Raw genomic sequence first — 23,962 nt, 5'->3', positions numbered from 1 at the left:
CTGCAGAGCAGCAGAGCTACCTACCTACAAGTTATATATTACATAACAACCACAAAACTATTAAACTTTTAATATATTTTCTAACAGCTGCAGAGCTACCTACCTTCAAGTTATATATTAGATAACAACCGCCAAACTATTAAATTATTACTTCAAGTTGAGTTGTATATTTTCTAACAGCTGCAGAGCTACCTACCTACAAGTTATATATTAGATAACAACCGCCAAACTATTAAACTATTACTTCAAGTTGAGTTGTATATTTTCTAACAGCTGCAGAGCAGCAGAGCTAGCTACCTACAAGTTATATATTACATAACAACCACAAAACTATTAAACTTTTAATATATTTTCTAACAGCTGCAGAGCTACCTACCTACAAGTTATATATTACATAACAATCGCCAAACTATTAAACTTTTAATATATTTTCTAACAGCTGCAGAGCTACCTACCTACAAGTTATATATTAGATAACAACCGCCAAACTATTAAACTATTACATCAAGTTGAGTTGTATATTTTCTAACAGCTGCAGAGCAGCAGAGCTACCTACCTACAAGTTATATATTACATAACAACCACAAAACTATTAAACTTTTAATATATTTTCTAACAGCTGCAGAGCTACCTACCTACAAGTTATATATTAGATAACAACCGCCAAACTATTAAATTATTACTTCAAGTTGAGTTGTATATTTTCTAACAGCTGCAGAGCAGCAGAGCTAGCTACCTACAAGTTATATATTACATAACAACCACAAAACTATTAAACTTTTAATATATTTTCTAACAGCTGCAGAGCTACCTACCTACAAGTTATATATTACATAACAACCGCCAAACTATTAAACTATTACTGCAAGTTGAGTTGTATATTTTCTAACAGCTGCAAAGCTACCTACCTACAAGTTATATATTAGATAACAACCGCCAAACTATTAAACTATTACATCAAGTTGAGTTGTATATTTTCTAACAGCTGCAGAGCAGCAGAGCTACCTACCTACAAGTTATATATTACATAACAACCACAAAACTATTAAACTTTTAATATATTTTCTAACAGCTGCAGAACTACCTACCTACAAGTTATATATTACATAACAACCGCCAAACTATTAAATTATTACTTCAAGTTGAGTTGTATATTTTCTAACAGCTGCAGAGCTACCTACATACAAGTTATATATTAGATAAGAGCAAAGGACTGTTCTTTGTGTGTAAACTAACAGTTAAGATGGCACTTAGTAAAATTAGTGTGTCTGAGCTAAAGCAATTACATTTTTCAACGTTGCCCATTGAAAGAAAAATTGAAATTAAAATGCTCAGGCCAACACCTATGCTTAACCTTACCCAGGTGACAAAATGTAAAACTAGAGATTACAAAAGAGAATTCAAACCCGAGGTATATGATAAATATCCATGGATTTGTGGTTGTGAATTATCAAACAGGCTCTTTTGTTTTTATTGTCTACTGTTTGCAAAACAAAGTGGGGATTCAAGCTGGGTGAGTTATGGTGTCGCCGATTTATCACATTTAAGTCAAAAAACAAATAAACATAATTGCTCCCAATCACATTTAAACTCCACATTAGAGTTTAATTTGCTAGGAAGGGTTGATATTCGGCAACAACTTGACAGTGCATATCGCTTGAATATTAAAAAACATAGGCCTAGATTTAGAGTTCGGCGGTAGCCGTCAAAACCAGCGTTAGAGGCTCCTAACGCTGGTTTTGGCCGCCCGCTGGTATTTGGAGTCAGTCAGGAAAGGGTCTAACGCTCACTTTTCAGCCGCGACTTTTCCATACCGCAGATCCCCCTACGCCATTTGCGTAGCCTATATTTTCAATGGGATCTTCCTAACGCTGGTATTTAGAGTCGTTTCTGCAGTGAGCGTTAGAGCTCTAACGACAAAATTCCAGCCGCCTGAAAATAGCAGGAGTTAAGAGCTTTCTGGCTAACGCCGGTTTATAAAGCTCTTAACTACTGTACCCTAAAGTACACTAACACCCATAAACTACCTATGTACCCCTAAACCGAGGTCCCCCCACATCGCCGCCACTCGATTAAAATTTTTAACCCCTAATCTGCCGACCGCCACCTACGTTATACTTATGTACCCCTAATCTGCTGCCCCTAACCCCGCCGACCCCTATATTATATTTCTTAACCCCTAACTTGCCCCCCACAACGTCGCCGCAAGCTACTTAAAATAATTAACCCCTAATCTTCCGACCGCAAATCGCCGCCACCTACGTTATCCCTATGTACCCCTAATCTGATACCCCTAACATCGCCGACCCCTATATTATATTTATTAACCCCTAATCTGCCCCCCTCAACGTCGCCGACACCTAACTTCAATTATTAACCCCTAATCTGCCGACCGGAGCTCACCGCTATTCTAATAAATGTATTAACCCCTAAAGCTAAGTCTAACCCTAACACTAACACCCCCCTAAGTTAAATATAAGTTTTATCTAACGAAATTAATTAACTCTTATTAAATAACTTATTCCTATTTAAAGCTAAATACTTACCTGTAAAATAAATCCTAATATAGCTACAATATAAATTATAATTATATTATAGCTATTTTAGGATTAATATTTATTTTACAGGCAACTTTGTAATTATTTTAACCAGGTACAATAGCTATTAAATAGTTAAGAACTATTTAATAGTTACCTAGTTAAAATAATAACAAATTTACCTGTAAAATAAATCCTAACCTAAGTTATAATTAAACCTAACACTACCCTATCAATAAAATAATTAAATAAACTACCTACAATTACCTACAATTAACCTAACACTACACTATCAATAAATTAATTAAACACAATTCCTACAAATAAATACAATTAAATAAACTAGCTAAAGTACAAAAAATAAAAAAGAACTAAGTTACAGAAAATAAAAAAATATTTACAAACATAATAAAAATATTACAACAATTTTAAACTAATTACACCTACTCTAAGCCCCCTAATAAAATAACAAAGCCCCCCAAAATAAAAAATTCCCTACCCTATTCTAAATTAAAAAAGTTACAAGCTCTTTTACCTTACCAGCCCTGAACAGGGCCCTTTGCGGGGCATGCCCCAAGGATTTCAGCTCTTTTGCCTGTAAAAAAAAACATACAATACCCCCCCCCAACATTACAACCCACCACCCACATACCCCTAATCTAACCCAAACCCCCCTTAAATAAACCTAACACTAATCCCCTGAAGATCTTCCTACCTTGTCTTCACCATCCAGGTATCACCGATCCGTCCTGGCTCCAAGATCTTCATCCAACCCAAGCGGGGGTTGGCGATCCATAATCCGGTGCTCCAAAGTCTTCCTCCTATCCGGCAAGAAGAGGACATCCGGACCGGCAAACATCTTCTCCAAGCGGCATCTTCGATCTTCTTCCATCCGGTGCGGAGCGGGTCCATCTTGAAGCAGGCGACGCGGATCCATCCTCTTCTTCCGATGTCTCCCGACTAATGACGGTTCCTTTAAGGGACGTCATCCAAGATGGCGTCCTTCGAATTCCGATTGGCTGATAGGATTCTATCAGCCAATCGGAATTAAGGTAGGAATTTTCTGATTGGCTGATGGAATCAGCCAATCAGAATCAAGTTCAATCCGATTGGCTGATCAAATCAGCCAATCAGATTGAGCTCGCATTCTATTGGCTGTTCCGATCAGCCAATAGAATGCGAGCTCAATCTGATTGGCTGATGGGATCGGCCAATCGGATTGAACTTGATTCTGATTGGCTGATTCCATCAGCCAATCAGAAAATTCCTACCTTAATTCCGATTGGCTGATAGAATCCTATCAGCCAATCGGAATTCGAGGGACGCCATCTTGGATGACGTCCCTTAAAGGAACCGTCATTAGTCGGGAGACATCGGAAGAAGAGGATGGATCCGCGTCGCCTGCTTCAAGATGGACCCGCTCCGCACCGGATGGAAGAAGATCGAAGATGCCGCTTGGAGAAGATGTTTGCCGGTCCGGATGTCCTCTTCTTGCCGGATAGGAGGAAGACTTTGGAGCACCGGATTATGGATCGCCAACCCCCGCTTGGGTTGGATGAAGATCTTGGAGCCAGGACGGATCGGTGATACCTGGATGGTGAAGACAAGGTAGGAAGATCTTCAGGGGATTAGTGTTAGGTTTATTTAAGGGGGGTTTGGGTTAGATTAGGGGTATGTGGGTGGTGGGTTGTAATGTTGGGGGGGGATATTGTATGTTTTTTTTTACAGGCAAAAGAGCTGAAATCCTTGGGGCATGCCCCGCAAAGGGCCCTGTTCAGGGCTGGTAAGGTAAAAGAGCTTGTAACTTTTTTAATTTAGAATAGGGTAGGGAATTTTTTATTTTGGGGGGCTTTGTTATTTTATTAGGGGGCTTAGAGTAGGTGTAATTAGTTTAAAATTGTTGTAATATTTTTATTATGTTTGTAAATATTTTTTTATTTTCTGTAACTTAGTTCTTTTTTATTTTTTGTACTTTAGCTAGTTTATTTAATTGTATTTATTTGTAGGAATTGTGTTTAATTAATTTATTGATAGTGTAGTGTTAGGTTAATTGTAGGTAATTGTAGGTAGTTTATTTAATTATTTTATTGATAGGGTAGTGTTAGGTTTAATTATAACTTAGGTTAGGATTTATTTTACAGGTAAATTTGTTATTATTTTAACTAGGTAACTATTAAATAGTTCTTAACTATTTAATAGCTATTGTACCTGGTTAAAATAATTACAAAGTTGCCTGTAAAATAAATATTAATCCTAAAATAGCTATAATATAATTATAATTTATATTGTAGCTATATTAGGATTTATTTTACAGGTAAGTATTTAGCTTTAAATAGGAATAATTTATTTAATAAGAGTTAATTTATTTCGTTAGATTTAAATTATATTTAACTTAGGGGGGTGTTAGTGTTAGGGTTAGACTTAGCTTTAGGGGTTAATACATTTATTAGAATAGCGGTGAGCTCCGATCGGAAGTTTAGGGGTTAATAATTGAAGGTAGGTGTCGGCGATGTTAGGGAGGGCAGATTAGGGGTTAATACTATTTATGATAGGGTTAGTGAGGCGGATTAGGGGTTAATAACTTTATTATAGTAGCGCTCAGGTCCGCTCGGCAGATTAGGGGTTAATAAGTGTAGGTAGGTGTCGGCGACGTTGTGGGGGGGCAGATTAGGGGTTAATAAATATAACATAGGGGTCGGCGATGTTAGGGCAGCAGATTAGGGGTACATAGGGATAACGTAGGTGGCAGCGTTTTACGGAGCGGCAGATTAGGGGTTAAAAGTGTAATGCAGGGGTCAGCGATAGCGAGGGCGGCAGAATAGGGGTTAATAAGTGTAAGGTTAGGGGTGTTTAGACTCGGGGTACATGTTAGGGTGTTAGGTGCAGACGTAGGAAGTGTTTCCCCATAGGAAACAATGGGGCTGCGTTAGGAGCTGAACGCGGCTTTTTTGCAGGTGTTAGGTTTTTTTTTCAGCTCAAACAGCCCCATTGTTTCCTATGGGGGAATCGTGCACGAGCACGTTTTTGAGGCCGGCCGCGTCCGTAAGCAACTCTGGTATCGAGAGTTGCATTTGCGGTAAAAATGCTCTACGCTCCTTTTTTGGAGCCTAACGCAGCATTTGTTTTAACTCTCGATACCAGAGTTAAATTTATGGTGCGGCCAGAAAAAAGCCCGCGGAGCGTTAACAGCCCTTTTACCGCCGAACTCCAAATCTAGCCGATAATGAGCAAGTAACGAAAAATCGCTATGTTCTTTCCAAAATAATTAATTGTATTTTATTTTGCGGCGCATTTGAGCTTGCACTTCGAGGACATGACGAACGCGATGATTCATTAAATCCAGGCATTTTCAGAGGTCTTATAAACTTCTCAGCAGAGCTTGATGCATCTCTAAAAGAACATCTCGCTAGTGCCACTGTTTTTAAAGGAACGTCAAAAGAAATTCAAAACGATTTATTAGACTGTATGCTTACTGTTTGCCAGAACCAAATAAAGAAGGAAATCTCAAATGCAAGTTTTGTAGCAGTGATAGCAGATGAAACTACTGATGTTTCATCTGCCTTCCAATTGGTTGTTGTTTTTAGATACATTATAGGTAACGGACAACCGGTTGAGAGATTCTGGGAATTCACTAATCCAGCTGGACATGATGCAGAATCTTTAGCTACGTGTATTCAAGCTACTTTGGAAAAAGTTATAGACAACCCAGAGAAACTGATATCGCAGAGTTACGACGGTGCAAGCGTGATGAGTGGTCAGCATGCAGGTGTTCAGGCTATAATTAAACGTACCTATAAGAATGCACATTTTGTGCATTGCTACGCACATCAGCTCAATTTAATTGTCAGCCAAGCAAGCAGTCAAAATCAACAAGTTCGAGTATTTTTTTCAAATCTAAGTGACATTACTAACTTTTTTAGTAACTCACCACAAAGGATAGCTATTCTAGATGAAACTGTTAAAAGAAGGATACCTCATGGTTCAGCCACCAGGTGGAATTTCAAGAGTCGAACCGTCAATACAGTTTTTGAAAACAGGGAACAGTTAATTGAATGCATGGAAAAAATAGAGTCAACATCGAAAAAAGAAATAGCTATAAATCAAGCAGGGGCTATTCGGCGTATGTTACAAGACTCGGTATTCGTGTTTTGGCTTACAGTTTTCCACAATATTATGCCACATGTAGATGTGTTATACAACCAACTTCAGAAAACACAAACAGATGTGGCACTTATTAGAAAACATATTAACACTTTCCAGCAGACAATGGAAAACGAAAGGAATAGAATGGACACAGTGACCATGACGATATCAGAAACAGAGGAAACATCTAGGAAAAGGAAGAGAGAAAATATTCACATTGCTCAGACTGTGGCAGCTAAAGAGATATGCGATGTTATCACAAATCAAGTAAAAGATAGATTTTCTTTTATAACTCACTACTCGGCTGTTTCTCTCCTGCAAGCGGAAAAATTTGCGCATTACGAGAAAATTTTTCCAAATCAGCTTCTTGACCAAACATCAGCTGTTTATCACACATTACAGAAAGATCGCCTGAAAACTGAACTAGGAGTAATTTACAGAAGACCAGATTTCAGAAACATGAATGGTGCCATTAGTCTTCTACAGTTTATAATTGAAAATAACTTGGACAGTACTTTCTCGGAGACCTACAAACTGTTGCAAATTATTTCAACTATTCCCGTGACAACTGCTGAGGCTGAGAGATGTTTCTCAACTTTAAAACGAGTTAAGACATTTCTAAGGAGCACAATGACTGAGGAAAGACTGACCGCTCTAGCCATGCTGACAATTGAAAAACAATTGATAAATGACATTCCTAAATTCAACGAAAATGTTATTGATTTATTTGCCTCAAAAAAAGACAGGCGGATTGACTTGATTTACAAAACTTGTACTTGAGTTATAAACATTGTTTTAATGTTTACCTTTGAAGTAAATTATTAAGCACTAGTGTAATAGAAAAAATCTTCTTTTGTACTAGAAAGTAAAATGTTGGTGTATTTATCTTCATGTTGCCAAGGCCTTTGGTTGCATTGCCTAATATTGAACACTGGGGGCTGGGGCAACAGTAATTGAAATGTGGTTGTATTTGTGCACTGTCGCACGTGAACATGGCTGTACTGAAGAGTATGCATTCATAGATTTAAGATGTCTGTGTCCACTGTGAGGAACACAGTGAGCAATGCATGGTGAGGATATGGAAGACCACAGGCACAGTTCTTGTTAAGGCCAGAAGTAGCAGGGCAAGTAAAATATCAGAGAGGGCCAGAGGCAAAGGCAAAGGATGTTGAGAACGGTCAAAAACAGCCCACAGACCACCTCCAAAGACCTGTACTACTGGTAATATTGTTGATGGTCTCATGGATTCCACTCAATATCAGCAGATACTTGAGAATAATGTTGAGTTGAGGAATCAGTCACAAACTTCAGTTGAAGTTACCCCCAGGCAGTGGCTGGATATTTCAAGAAGACGATGACCAAAAACACTGCTGGTTGAAATTGGTGGGGCCATTTGAGGGGCGTGACTTTCGCAAAGGGATGTGGCTTTTAAAAATAGGTGTGGCTTGCTAAAAGGGGCGTGGTTTTTAAAAAGGGGCGTGTTTTTTCAAAGGGGCGTGGCTTTCTAATAGGGGCAGGGTCTTGTGCACCCCCATCCTAAAAATTCACCAGCCGCCACTGGTGTAGTGTTAGGTGTAATTGTAACTTAGGTTAGTTTTTATTTTACAGGTAAATTTCTCTTTATTTTAGCTAGGTAACTATAAAATAGTTAATAACTATTTAATAGCTATTGTACCTGGTTAAAATAAATACAAAGTTACCTGTAAAATAAATATAAATCCTAAAATAGCTACAATATAATTATAATTTATATTGTAGCTATATTAGGGTTTATTTTACAGGTAAGTATTTAGCTTTAAATAGGAATAATTTATTTAATAAGAGTTAATTTATTTCGTTAGATATAAATTATATTTAACTTAGGGTGTTAAGGTTAGACTTAGCTTTAGGGGTTAATAACTTTATTATAGTAGCGGCGAGGTCCGGTCGGCAGAGTAGGGGTTAATACTTGAAGTTAGGTGTCGGCGATGTTAGGGAGGGCAGATTAGGGGTTAATACTATTTATTATAGGGTTATTGAGGCGGGAGTGAGGCGGATTAGGGGTTAATACATTTATTATAGTAGCGGTGAGGTCCGGTCGGCAGATTAGGGGTTAATAAGTGTAGGTAGGTGGAGGCGATGTTGGGGGCGGCAGATTAGGGGTTAATAAATATAATATAGGGGTCGGCTGTGTTAGGGGCAGCAGATTAGGGGTACATAGGGATAACGTAGGTTGCGGCGGTGTACGGAGCGGCAGATTAGGGGTTAATAATAATATGCAGGTGCCAGCAATAGCGGGGGCGGCAGATTAGGGCTTAATAAGTGTAAGGTTAGGGGTGTTTAGACTCGGGGTTCATGTTAGGGTGTTAGGTGCAGACTTAGGATGTGTTTCCCCATAGAAAACAATGGGGCTGCGTTAGTAGCTGAACGCTGCTTTTTTGCAGGTGTTAGGTTTTTTTTCAGCTCAAAATGCCCCATTGTTTTCTATGGGGAATCGTGCATGAGCATTCTATTGGCTGTTCCAAATCAGCCAATAGAATGCAAGCTACCTTAATTCCGATTGGCTGATAGAATTCTATCAGCCAATCGGAATTGAAGGGACACCATCTTGGATGACGTCATTTAAAGGAACCTTCATTCTTCGTTAGGACGTCGTAAGAAGAGGATGCTCCGCGCCGGATGTCTTCAAGATGGAGCCGCTCCTCATCGGATGGAAGAAGATAGAAGATGCCGCTTGGATGAAGACTTCTGCCCGGCTGGAGGACCTCTTCTGCCCGGATTCGATGAAGACTTCTGCCCGGATCGGATGAAGACTTCTGCCCGGCTGGGTGAAGATGGCTCAAGGTAGGGTGATCTTCAAGGGGGTAGTGTTAGGTTTTTTTAAGGGGGGATTGGGTGGGTTTTAGAGTAAGGTTGGGTGTGTGGGTGGTGGGTTTTAATGTTGGGGGGGGTTGTATTTCTTTTTTTACAGGTAAAAGAGCTGATTACTTTGGGGCAATGCCCCGCAAAAAGCCATTTTAAGGGCTATTTGTAATTTAGTATAGGGTAGGGAATTTTATTATTTGGGGGGGCTTTTTTATTTTATTAGGGGGCTTAGATTAGGTGTAATTAGTTTAAACTTCTTGTTATTTTTTTATTTTCTGTAATTTAGTGTTTGTTTGTTTTTGTACTTTAGTTTATTTTATTTAATTGTATTTAATGTTAGGTAATTGTAGTTAATTTAATTTATTTAATGATAGTGTAGTGTTAGGTGTAATTGTAACTTAGGTTAGGATTTATTTTACAGGTAAATTTGTATTTATTTTAACTAGGTAGCTATTAAATAGTTATTAACTATTTAATAGCTATTGTACCTAGTTAAAATAAATACAAAGTTGCCTGTAAAATAAAAATAAATCCTAAAATAGCTACAATGTAATTATTAATTATATTGTAGCTATCTTACGCCTAGATTTGGAGTTTTGCGTTAGCCGTCAAAACTGCCCGCTGGTATTTGGAGTCAGTCAGGAAAGGGTCTAACGCTCACTTTCCAGCCGTGACTTTTCCATACCGCAGATCCCCCTACGCCATTTGCATATCCTATCTTTTCAATTGGATCTTTCTAACGCCGGTATTTGGAGTCTTGGCTGAAGTGAGCGTTAGAAATCTAACGACAAAACTCCAGCCGCAGAAAAAAGCCAGTTAAGAGCTTTCTGGGCTAACGCCGGTTCATAAAGCTCTTAACTACTGTACTCTAAAGTACACTAACACCCATAAACTACCTATGTACCCATAAACCGAGGTCCCCCCACATCGCCGCCACTCTATTACATTTTTTTAACCCCTAATCTGCCGACCGCACACCGCCGCCACCTACGTTATACTTATGTACCCCTAATCTGCTGCCCCTAACACCGCCGACCCCTATATTATATTTATTAACCCCTAATCTGCCCCCCAACGTCGCTGCTACCTTACCTACAATTATTAACCCCTAATCTGCCGACCGGACCTCACCGCTACTATAATAAAGTTATTAACCCCTAAGCCGCCTCACTGCCGCCTCAATAACCCTATCATAAATAGTATTAACCCCTAATCTGTCCTCCCTAACATCGCCGACACCTAACTTCAATTATTAACCCCTAATCTGCCGACCGGACCTCGCCGCTACTCTAATAAATGTATTAACCCCTAAAGCTAACTCTAACCCTAACCCTAACACCCCCCTAAGTTAAATATAATTTAAATCTAACAAAATAAATTAACTCTTATTAAATAAATTATTCCTATTTAAAACTAAATACTTACCTGTAAAATAAACCCTAATATAGCTACAATATAACGAATAATTATATTGTAGCTATTTTAGGATTAATATTTATTTTACAGGCAACGTTGTAATTATTTTAACCAGGTACAATAGCTATTAAATAGTTAAGAACTATTTAATAGCTACCTAGTTAAAATAATTACAAAATTACCTGTAAAATAAATCCTAACCTAAGTTACAATTAAACCTAACACTAAACTATCAATAAATAAATTCAATACAATACCTACAAATAAATACAATTAAATAAACTAACTAAAGTACAAAAAATAAAAAAGAACTAAGTTACAAAAAATATTTTTTTTTTACAGACATTAGAAAAATATTATAACAATTTTAAGCTAATTACACCTACTCTAAGCCCCCTACTAAAATAACAAAGACCCCCAAAATAAAAAAATGCCCTACCCTATTCTAAATTAAAAAAGTTCAAAGCTCTTTTACCTTACCAGCCCTTAAAAGGGCCTTTAGCGGGGCATGCCCCAAAGAAAACTGCTCTTTTGGCTGTAAAAAAAAATACAACCCCCCCAACATTAAAACCCACCACCCACATACCCCTAATCTAACCCAAACCCCCCTTAAATAAACCTAACACTAAGCCCCTGAAGATCTCCCTACCTTGTATTCACCACACCGGGTTCACCGATCCGTCCTTGCTCCGACGTCTTCATCCAAGCCCAAGCGGGGGCTGAAGATGTCCATGATCCGGCTGAAGTCTTCATCCAAGCGGGAGCTGAAGAGGTCCATGATCCGGCTGAAGTCTTCATCCAAGCGGGAGCTGAAGAGGTCCATGATCCGGCTGAAGTCTTCTATCAAGCGGCATCTTCAATCTTCTTTCTTCCGGATCCATGTTCATCCCGCCGACGCGGAACATCCATCTTCACCGACGACTTCCCGACGAATGACGGTTCCTTTAAGGGACATCATCCAAGATGGCGTCCCTCGAATTCCGATTGGCTGATAGGATTCTATCAGCCAATCAGAATTAAGGTAGGAAAATTCTGATTGGCTGATGGAATCAGCCAATCAGATTGAGCTCGCATTCTATTGGCTGTTCCGATCAGCCAATAGAATGCGAGCTCAATCTGATTGGCTGATTGGATCAGCCAATCGGATTGAACTTGAATCTGATTGGCTGATTCCATAAGCCAATCAGAATTTTCCTACCTTAATTCCGATTGGCTGATAGAATCCTATCAGCCAATCGGAATTCGAGGGACGCCATCTTGGATGACGTCCCTTAAAGGAACCGTCATTCGTCGGTGAAGATGGATGTTCCACGTCGGCGGGATGAACATGGATCCGGAAGAAAGAAGATTGAAGATGCCGCTTGATAGAAGACTTCAGCCGGATCATGGACCTCTTCAGCTCCCGCTTGGATGAAGACTTCAGCCGGATCATGGACATCTTCAGCCCCCGCTTGGATGAAGACTTCAGCCGGATCATGGACATCTTCAGCCTCCGCTTGGGCTTGGATGAAGACGTCGGAGCAAGGACGGATCGGTGAACCCGGTGTGGTGAATACAAGGTAGGGAGATCTTCAGGGGCTTAGTGTTAGGTTTATTTAAGGGGGGTTTGGGTTAGATTAGGGGTATGTGGGTGGTGGGTTGTAATGTTGGGGGGGGGGTATTGTATGTTTTCTCTTTACAGGCAAAAGAGCTGAATTCTTTGGGGCATGCCCCGCAAAAAGCCCTTTTAAGGGCTGGTAAGGTAAAAGAGCTTTGAACTTTTTTATTTTAGAATAGGGTAGGGCATTTTTTGTTATATTGGGGGTCTTTGTTATTTTATTAGGGGGCTTAGAGTAGGTGTAATTAGCTTAAAATTGTTATAATATTTTTCTAATGTCTGTAAATATTTTTTTTATTTTTTGTAACTTAGTTCTTTTTTATTTTTTGTACTTTAGTTAGTTTATTTAATTGTATTTATTTGTAGGTATTGTATTTAATTAATTTATTGATAGTGTAGTGTTAGGTTTAATTGTAGATAATTGTAGGTATTTTATTTAATTAATTTATTGATAGTGTAGTGTTAGTTTAAATTGTAACTTAGGTTAGGATTTATTTTACAGGGAATTTTGTAATTATTTTAACTAGGTAGCTATTAAATAGTTCTTAACTATTTAATAGCTATTGTACCTGGTTAAAATAAATACCAAGTTGCCTGTAAAATAAATATTAATCCTAAAATAGCTACAATATAATTATTAGTTATATTGTAGCTATATTAGGGTTTATTTTACAGGTAAGTATTTAGCTTTAAATAGGAATAATTTATTTAATAAGAGTTAATTTATTTCGTTAGATTTAAATTATATTTAACTTAGGGGGGTGTTAGTGTTAGGGTTAGACTTAGCTTTAGGGGTTAATACATTTATTAGAGTAGCGGTGAGGTCCGGTCGGCAGATTAGGGGTTAATTATTATAGGTAGCTGGCGGCGACGTTGTGGGGGGCAGATTAGGGGTTAATAAATATAATATAGGGGTCGGCGGTGTTAGGGGCAGCAGATTAGGGGTACATAGCTATAACGTAGGTTGCGGCGGTGTACGGAGCGGCAGATTAGGGGTTAAAAAAATATGCAGGTGTCAGCAATAGCGGGGGCGGCAGATTAGGGGTTAATAAGTGTAAGGTTAGGGGTGTTTAGACTCGGGGTTCATGTTAGGGTGTTAGGTGCAGACTTAGGAAGTGTTTCCCCATAATAAACAATGGGGCCGCGTTAGGAGCTGAACGCTGCTTTTTTGCAGGGTTTTTTTCAGCTCAAACTGCCCCATTGTTTCCTATGGGGGAATCGTGCACGAGCACGTTTTTGAAGCTGGCCGCGTCCGTAAGCACTGCTGGTATTGAGAGTTGCAGTGGCGGTAAATTATGCTATACGCTCCTTTTTTGGAGCCTAACGCAGCCCTTCTGTGAACTCTAAATAACAGCGGTATTTAAAAGGTGCGGCCAAAAAAAAGCACGCGTAGCTAACGCACCCCTTTGGCCGCAAAACTCCAAATCTAGGCCTTAGGGTTTATTTTATAGGCAAGTATTTAGTTTTAAATAGGAATAATTTAGTTAATAATAGTAATATTATTTAGATTTATTTAAATAATAGTTAAGTTAGGGGGGTGTTAGGGTTAGACTTAGGTTTAGGGGTTAATAACTTTATTATAGTGGCAGCGACGTTGGCAGCGGCAGAATAGGGGTTAATACATTTAATAGGCTATGTGGGCTATGGCGGTTTAGGGGTTAATACTTGAATAGGTTAATTGCGTTGTGGGCTATGGCGGTTTAGGGGTTAATAATGAGTTATTACTTGCAGTGTGGGTTTGATGGCGGATATAGGGGTTAATAGTTTAAATAGGCATATTGCGTTGTGGGGGGTTGTCAGTCTAGGGGTTAATACATTTATTATTAGTAGTGATCGGGGGGGATTGCGGATATAGGGGTTTTACGTGTCGGGCTTATTTTTGGGAGGCATGTTAGACTTTTACGGGAGATTTGTTATTTTCTGTACTTTTTTTTTAGGCGCTGGCAGTTTCTAAAGTGCCGTAAGTCACTAGCGACTCCAGAAATTTGTATTTACGCTTATTTCTGGATTTCGCTAGTTTATCCGACTTACGGCTCTTTATGAACTGCCAGCGGGGTATATGTAATACCCCGATGTGCGAGGTGAAATTACGGGCGGCGCAGGTTTCCACGCTTGCGCCGAAACCTGCGCCATATATGTGATCGCACCCCTCATTTTTAACACATTTTTTCTGCATATATTTCTCTATAATTTTTATTTATATGTTCATTTAATTCATATTTTATTTATTTACATATATATTTTGTGTATTTTTTTTTTCTGTGTGTTCTATTCAATTACGTATTTTATTTTTTCTTGCATTTTTGTGTATATGTTCATCCCCTGTGTTTATTTTTAATATGTAGATTTTTATATTTTTATTTTTTACTTTGTTTCTTTGTTTGCATTTTATCTCTATTTTATTTACACTATATGTATTTTTATTTGTGTGTTTTTCTGTGTTGTTGTGTAGAATACTCTGTATAGAGTGCATTGTCAGTGTGTGTTTCTATATTGTGTAAATACAGTGACACTGTGTTTGTGTTGTGCATATAGTTATTGTCAGTGTTTGTTATTGTTGGTTATATTGGTATTAGAGTGTGAATGTAATTTGTATAGATATTGGCAGTGTGCATTTGTGTTGTACATAAAGGTTGTGGCAGTCTGTATGTGTGTTAGGTATTTGCATTGTGTGCTGTATGTATAGGCATTAGCATTGTGTGTTTCTAGAGGGTGTACATGTACTAGCAGTGTGTGTTTGTATATTGAGTACTTGTATTAGCAGTGTATATTTGTGTCATGTGTGCATAGCTATTGGCAGTGTTGTTTGTGTCATGTGTACAGCTATCAGGAGTGTGTTTTTGTGTTGTGTATTCAGGTATATACAGTGTGTGTTTGTGTAGTCTGTCCTTGTATTAGCATTGTGTGTTTGTGCTGTGTGTACAGCTATTAACATTGTGTGTTTGTGCTGTGTGTACAGGTATATACAGTGTGTGTTTGTGTAGTCTGTCCTTGTATTAGCATTTTGTGTTTGTGCTGTGTGTACAGCTATTAACATTGTGTGTTTGTGCTGTGTGTACAGGTATATACAGTGTGTGTTTGTGTAGTCTGTCCTTGTATTAGCATTGTGTGTTTGTGCTGTGTGCACAGCTATTAACATTGTGTGTTTGTGCTGTGTGTACAGCTATTAACATTGTGTGTTTGTGCTGTGTGTACAGCTATTAACATTGTGTGTTTGTGCTGTGTGTACAAGTATATACAGAGTGTTTTTGTGTAGTCTGTCCTTGTATTAGCATTGTGTGTTTGTGCTGTGTGCACAGCTATTAACATTATGTGTTTGTGCTGTGTGTACAGGTATATATACAGTGTGTTTTTGTGTAGTCTGTCCTTGTATTAGCATTGTGTGTTTGTGCTGTGTGCACAGCTATTAACATTATGTGTTTGTGCTGTGTGTACAGGTATATATACAGTGTGCTTTTGTGTAGTCTCTCCTTGTATTAACATTCTGTGTTTGTGCTGCGTGTACAGCAATTAACATTGACCAAGATTGCAAGTTGTGCGCTAAACCAGGTGTGTAAATAACGCAAAACAATGAGCGGTATTGCACTCTCCATAGCGCTGCCATTACAAGTTACTCAAAAACCTTCTTGTGTTGTGAGGTATGGTGGGATAAGCTCCATACCGCACAAAACTAACACCTGCGGTCGCGGAATGGCGATCTCTGTAACGCAATCTCCATTGATGTCTATGGGGAAAATAAAGTTACGTTAAAACCTAACAACCTAACATAAACCCCCTAGTCTAAATACCCCTAACCTGCCGCCCCCGACATTGCTGACACTAAAAAAAGTTAATAACCTCTAAACCACTAACCCCCCACAGCGCAACTACTATAATAAACCTATTAACCCCTAACCCGCCGCCCCCCGACATTGCGGACACAAAAAAAGTTATTAACCCTGTCATGAGATGCAGGACACAGCAAAGAAGGTACAACGCTATTTTATTGCAAAACATAGAAGTATACAGCTTGCACAACACATCTAACTTGGTAACTGTGACATAGACATCAATGGAGATTGCGTTGTAAGCCACGCCCCCATCCAGTGACGTCACCTCCCACTCTCATCACATCTTCCCCTTTTTCAAAGGACAAGGCTTACATTTTTTTTTTTTAGAGTACATCAAATAACAAGGTATACAAGAAGCATACAAAAATAGTTTTGTTTAGTGTACAACAAATAACAAGTTAAAGAGAATATATGAAAAACAAGAAATACAATCCTGACTTGAACATTGGGGAAGACTACCCTAGTCCACAGTGACCAAAGGATTATTCTGCCCATTCTTCCGGTCACTGCTCTAACAAGTGCTAATCCCGATATCGGGCTGGAAGTTTCACCACTCTTCCACTTGATGTCATTTTACATGAACTGTCCTCTGATACAGAAGAAGGTGATTGAGAGTCTGCTGGAAGCAAATAAGTATCCCGCTGTGGTCTTGCTGAGGGGAAGGCACCCCTCTTAAAACAGGGGATCCCACCGGCAGTGGCTCTGAGGCATCCAGTCTCAAGCTCTCAGGTACTGGCTGAAGATGGCTTCTATTTCGATGTGTGACTGTCCCTCCATTAGTAAGGACTACATAAGACCTTGGTTCTGGAGAGCGTCCAATTACCATAGCAGGTGTTTTCCATTTCTTCTCATCATCCAGTTTAACTCTGACACTTTGCCCCACATTCAGCTCCTGCAAGGGCCTCATAGACACCTAGACTACGAGTTTTGTGCTAAACAGGGTTCCGAAACGAACACAACAAAAGTTGCGCTATTTCACCCTCCATAGTGCTGCCATTACGAGTTTCTGAAAAGCCTCCTTGTGTGTGCGATATGGTGGCGTTAAGCTCCATACCGCACAAAAGCTAAGGGCTGCTTTGACGTGCTCGTGCACGCTTTGCCCCATAGACATCAATTGGGAGAGAGTGTTAGAAAAAAAACTAACACCTGAAGTGCGGAATGGCGATCGCCATAACGAAACCCCATTGATGTCTATGGGGAAAAAAAGTTACGCTTAAACCTAACACCCTAACATCAACCCCAAGTCTAAACACTCTTAATTTGCCGACCCCGACATCGCCAACACCTAAATAAAGTTATTACCTCTAATCTGCCGCTCCCCGACATTGCCGCCACTATAATAAAGTTGAGAAAAAACAATGTTATACAGCGCTATAGTCTAAAACAGATCCAAAGCCACTCCCTAACCACCTCTCCAAAGTGGCTACAATGAAACAGTAAAAAAGGGCTTTGATGGGAGGGCGCTAAAGCAAGGAAAAATACCACACTTACAGCTAGATTTGGAGTTTTGTCGGTAACGACCCGAAAAACTAACGCCGGCTTTTTTCTGGCCGCACCATAAAAATAACTCTGGTATTGAGAGTCCACATAAAGGCTGCGTTAGGCTCCAAAAAGGGAGCGTAGAGCATTTTTAACGCAGCTTCAACTCTCGATACCAGAGTTGCTTACGCAAGCGGCCAGCCTCAAAAACGTGCTCATGCACGATTCTCCCATAGGAAACAATGGGGCTGTTTGAGCTGAAAAAAAACCTAACACCTGCAAAAAAGCCGCGTTCAGCTCCTAACGCAGCCCCATTGTTTGCTATGCGGAAACACTTCCTACGTCTGCACGTAACACCCTAACATGTACCCCGAGTCTAAACACCCCTAACCTTACACTTATTAACCCCTAATCTGCCACCCCCGCTATCGCTGACCCCTGCATATTATTATTAACCCCTAATCTGCCGCTCTGTAAACCGCTGCTACTTACATTATCCCTATGTACCCCTAATCTGCTGCCCTAACATCGCCGATCCCTATATTATATTTATTAACCCCTAATCTGCCCCCCACAACGTCGCCTCCACCTGCCTACACTTATTAACCCCTAATCTGCCGACCGGACCTGAGCGCTACTATAATAAAGTTATTAACCCCTAATCCGCCTCACTAACCCTATAATAAATAGTATTAACCCCTAATCTGCCCTCCCTAACATCGCCAACACCTAACTTCAATTATTAACCCCTAATCTGCCGACTGGAGCTCACCGCTATTTTAATAAATGTATTAACCCCTAAAGCTAAGTCTAACCCTAACACTAACACCCCCCTAAGTTAAATATAATTTAAATCTAACAAAATAAATTAACTCTTATTAAATAAATTATTCCTATTTAAAGCTAAATACTTACCTGTAAAATAAATCCTAATATAGCTACAATATAAATTATAATTATATTATAGCTATTTTAGGATTTATATTTATTTTACAGGTAACTTTGTATTTATTTTAACCAGGTACAATAGCTATTAAATAGTTAAGAACTATTTAATAGCTAAAATAGTTAAAATAATTACAAAATTACCTGTAAAATAAATCCTAACCTAAGTTACAATTAAACCTAACACTACACTATCAATAAATTAATTAAATAAACTACCTACAATTACCTACAATTAACCTAACACTACACTATCAATAAAATAATTAAATACAATTCCTACAAATAAATACAATTAAATAAACTAGCTAAAGTACAAAAAATAAAAAAGAACTAAGTTACAAAAAATAAAAAAATATTTACAAACATAATAAAAATATTACAACAATTTTAAACTAATTACACCTACTCTAAGCCCCCTAATAAAATAACAAAGCCCCCCAAAATAAAAAAATGCCCTACCCTATTCTATATTACTAAAGTTCAAAGCTCTTTTACCTTACCAGCCCTGAACAGGGCCCTTTGCGGGGCATGCCCCAAAGAATTCAGCTCTTTTGCCTGTAAAAAAAAACATACAATACCCCCCCCCAACATTACAACCCACCACCCACATACCCCTAATCTAACCCAAACCCCCTTTAAATAAACCTAACACTAAGCCCCTGAAGATCTTCCTACCTTATCTTCACCCTGCCAGGTTCACCGATCCCTCCTGAAGAGCTCCTCCGATGTCCTGATCCAAGCCCAAGCGGGGGGCTGAAGAGGTCCATGATCCGGCTGAAGTCTTCATCCAAGCAGGAGCTGAAGAGGTCCATGATCCGGATGAAGTCTTCATCCAAGCGGGAGCTGAAGAGGTCCATGATCCGGATGAAGTCTTCTATCAACAGCATCTTCAATCTTCTTTCTTCCGGATCCATCTTGCAGACCTCCGATGCGGAACATCCTCTTCTCCCGACGCCTACTAGCCAAATGACGGTTCCTTTAAGGGACGTCATCCAAGATGGCGTCCCTCGAATTCCGATTGGCTGATAGGATTCTATCAGCCAATCGGAATTAAGGTAGGAATATTCTGATTGGCTGATGGAATCAGCCAATCAGAATCAAGTTCAATCCGATTGGCTGATCCAATCAGCCAATCAGATTGAGCTCGCATTCTATTGGCTGTTCCGATCAGCCAATAGAATGCAAGCTCAATCTGATTGGTTGATTGGATCAGCCAATCGGATTGAACTTGATTCTGATTGGCTGATTCCATCAGCCAATCAGAATATTCCTACCTTAATTCCGATTGGCTGATAGAATCCTATCAGCCAATCGGAATTCGAGGGACGCCATCTTGGATGACGTCCCTTAAAGGAACCGTCATTCGGCTAGTAGGCGTCGGGAGAAGAGGATGTTCCGTGTCGGAGGTCTGCAAGATGGATCCGGAAGAAAGAAGATTGAAGATGCCGTTGATAGAAGACTTCATCCGGATCATGGACCTCTTCAGCTCCCGCTTGGATGAAGACTTCATCCGGATCATGGACCTCTTCAGCTCCCGCTTGGATGAAGACTTCAGCCGGATCATGGACCTCTTCAGCCCCCCGCTTGGGCTTGGATCAGGACATCGGAGGAGCTCTTCAGGACGGATCGGTGAACCTGGCAGGGTGAAGATAAGGTAGGAAGATCGTCAGGGGCTTAGTGTTAGGTTTATTTAAGGTGGGTTTGGGTTAGATTAGGGGTATGTGGGTGGTGGGTTGTAATGTTGGGGGGGGGTATTGTATGTTTTTTTTTACAGGCAAAAGAGCTGAATTCTTTGGGGCATGCCCCGCAAAGGGCCCTGTTCAGGGCTGGTAAGGTAAAAGAGCTTTGAACTTTAGTAATATAGAATAGGGTAGGGCATTTTTTTATTTTGGGGGGCTTTGTTATTTTATTAGGGGGCTTAGAGTAGGTGTAATTAGTTTAAAATTGTTGTAATATTTTTATTATGTTTGTAAATATTTTTTTATTTTTTGTAACTTAGTTCTTTTTATTTTTTGTACTTTAGCTAGTTTATTTAATTGTATTTATTTGTAGGAATTGTATTTAATTAATTTATTGATAGTGTAGTGTTAGGTTAATTGTAGGTAATTGTAGGTAGTTTATTTAATTAATTTATTGATAGTGTAGTGTTAGGTTTAATTGTAACTTAGGTTAGGATTTATTTTACAGGTAATTTTGTAATTATTTTAACTAGGTAGCTATTAAATAGTTCTTAACTATTTAATAGCTATTGTACCTGGTTAAAATAAATACAAAGTTACCTGTAAAATAAATATAAATCCTAAAATAGCTATAATATAATTATAATTTATATTGTAGCTATATTAGGATTTATTTTACAGGTAAGTATTTATCTTTAAATAGGAATAATTTATTTAATAAGAGTTAATTAATTTCGTTAGATGTAAATTATATTTAACTTAGGGGGGTGTTAGTGTTAGGGTTAGACTTAGCTTTACGGGTTAATACATTTATTAGAATAGCGGTGAGCTCCGGTCGGCAGATTAGGGGTTAATAAGTGTAGGCAGGTGGAGGCGACGTTGTGGGGGGCAGATTAGGGGTTAATAAATATAATATAGGGGTCGGTGGTGTTAGGGGCAGCAGATTAGGGGTACATAAGGATAACGTAGGTGGCGGCGCTTTGCGGTCGGCAGATTAGGGGTTAATAAGTGTAGGTAGGTGGAGGCGACGTTGTGGGGGGCAGGTTAGGGGTTAATAAATATAATACAGGGGTCGGCGGTGTTAGTGGCAGCAGATTAGGGGTACATAAGTATAACATAGGTGGCGGTCGGCAGATTAGGGGTTAAAAAAATGTAATCGAGTTGCGGCGATGTGGGGGGACCTCGGTTTAGGGGTACATAGGTAGTTTATGGGTGTTAGTGTACTTTAGAGCACAGTAGTTAAGAGCTTTATAAACCGGCGTTAGCCCAGAAAGCTCTTAACTACTGACTTTTTTCCTGCGGCTGGAGTTTTGTCGTTAGATGTCTAACGCTCACTTCAGACACGACTCTAAATACCGGAGTTAGAAAGATCCCATTGAAAAGATAGGATACGCAATTTACGTAAGGGGATCTGCGGTATGGAAAAGTCGCGGCTGAAAAGTGAGCGTTAGACCCTATTTTGAGTGACTCCAAATACCGGCGGTAGCCTAAAACCAGCGTTAGGAGCCTCTAACGCTGGTTTTCACGGCTAACGCCAAACTCCAAATCTAGGCCTTAATCTCTAATAAAAATGGGTTTAATAAAGCTTAAAATAAGAACAAAAAAGGACAGGATATGTTATCGCCAGCAAATAGATTTAGGGACATCTCCCTGTAACACAAAACATGTTAGTATAAAAATAAATATGCTAAATGCATTACTAAAATACCACCTTGTTTATGCTCAAAATCTAAAATGGCCAAAAATCAACCATATATAAAAAAGATACTCCAAGAATAAAATGGATATAAGAGCAGTCTATATCACACTTTGACTGTGTGTAAATCCGTTAATGTTCGTTAACGGATCACAGCCATTGTCGTTTACAGATATTAGCAGTGTGTGTTTATGCTGTGTGCACATGTATAAGCATTGTGTGTTTGTGCTGTGTGTGCAGGTATTAGCATTGTGTGTTTATGCTGTGTGTACATGTATAAGCATTGTGTGTTTGTGCAGTGTGTGCATGTATTAGCAGTGTGGGGTTGTGTTGTTTGTGCAGGTATTAACATTGTGTGTTTGTGCTGTGTTTACATGTATAAGAATTGTGTGTTTGTACATGCATTAGCATTGTGTGTTTGTACTGTGTGTACAGGTATTAACATTATGTGTTTGTGCTGTGTGTACATGTATTAGCATTGTGTGTTTGTACCGTGTGTACAGGTGTTAGCATTGTGTGTTTGTACCGTGTGTACAGGTGTTAGCATTGTGTGTTTGTACTGTGTGTACAGGTATTAACATAAGGGATTAAATGCCATATCCTCCTCTGTGGGAAGAATTATCATAACTTAACTATTTACATTTTTAAGTTTAATGTAAACCTTTAACTTCATTTCTAACATAGAATTAAACACACAGACAACTTCTTGTTTATAAAACCCGCAGGTCACGTTTATTGTGGCAACACAGGAACCAAACGACTAGCACGCTCTCGCTGCCACCCAAACTCACACAAATAGGAGTAGGGACTGTCTTAGGTCTTCAATAAACAGGTCCATGCCATGGTCCGAAAGATGTACCACGTCGCCTCGGTAGAGGCTCCAGTCAGCTGCCGTAATGGTTTTGTGCTCCTCAACAAAGCCCCTAAGCTCAAACATCAATTTCCTTACGTCCCAATTGAACTTCTTCCTGACCTGAAACGCAGCCCTATGGCTGGCTATATGATGCCATGTCAACCTAGGAATAATGTTTGACCATCCCATTCTCACACCAGGCATCCAAGCTTTGAAGGTGCGCAGGTCTGACTGGATTACCTCACTCAAATCCCGTCCGGGAATTGAGCCAAGATTGTTTCCATCTAAGTGGATGATCAAAACGTGTGGTTTTTCCCAACGTTTCATGGCGTCTTTCAGTAATCCAGGCAGATCTGCCCAGCAAAGGCTTCTCCTTCCTAGCCACCTAACCACCACCCTAGATGACGAGAACCCCAGTTGCTGTCCTCCGGGTCGAGTAGAAGCTCGGATGGCTGCCCAGTGCACGAACGAGTGCCCCACAATCCAGGCACAAAGCGGACCACTGCTAGGCCCTGTAACAGAAACAACTGTTAGGTTCATACCACAACAGTGAAAACAACACAACATCAACACACCATAATTCTTAGCAGTGGGATAAAAGGGGTCTCACATATAATTGTTATCTCCTAGATTTCCATCTCCCCAATGCCATTATATGGTCAGCAGACCAACCTAAATCCACCAATGTTGTAGCAGCTCCAACCCTAAATGAGTGAGGAGCTATGGTATTGGGATTTAAACCCTACTTTTCTGCAGCCCATCCCGGGACCCTCCGGAACTGGAATCTCGTAAGATGGGTACCATCCTGGTGAATTAAAAACCTATTTGAACCCACTGGACGCACGTCCAAGAAGGCCTTCAACAGGACATAAGGGCAACTGGCGGCACCCTGATTCACAGGGAGCAACAGCCAAGCCCCCCTACCCTCCTGATCCACTTT

Source organism: Bombina bombina, chromosome 7 (genome assembly GCF_027579735.1).
Source record: "Bombina bombina isolate aBomBom1 chromosome 7, aBomBom1.pri, whole genome shotgun sequence".
Classification (NCBI taxonomy): Eukaryota; Metazoa; Chordata; class Amphibia; order Anura; family Bombinatoridae; genus Bombina; species Bombina bombina.
The sequence above is the reverse complement of the archived record's forward strand: the minus strand, read 5'-3'. Positions refer to the sequence as shown.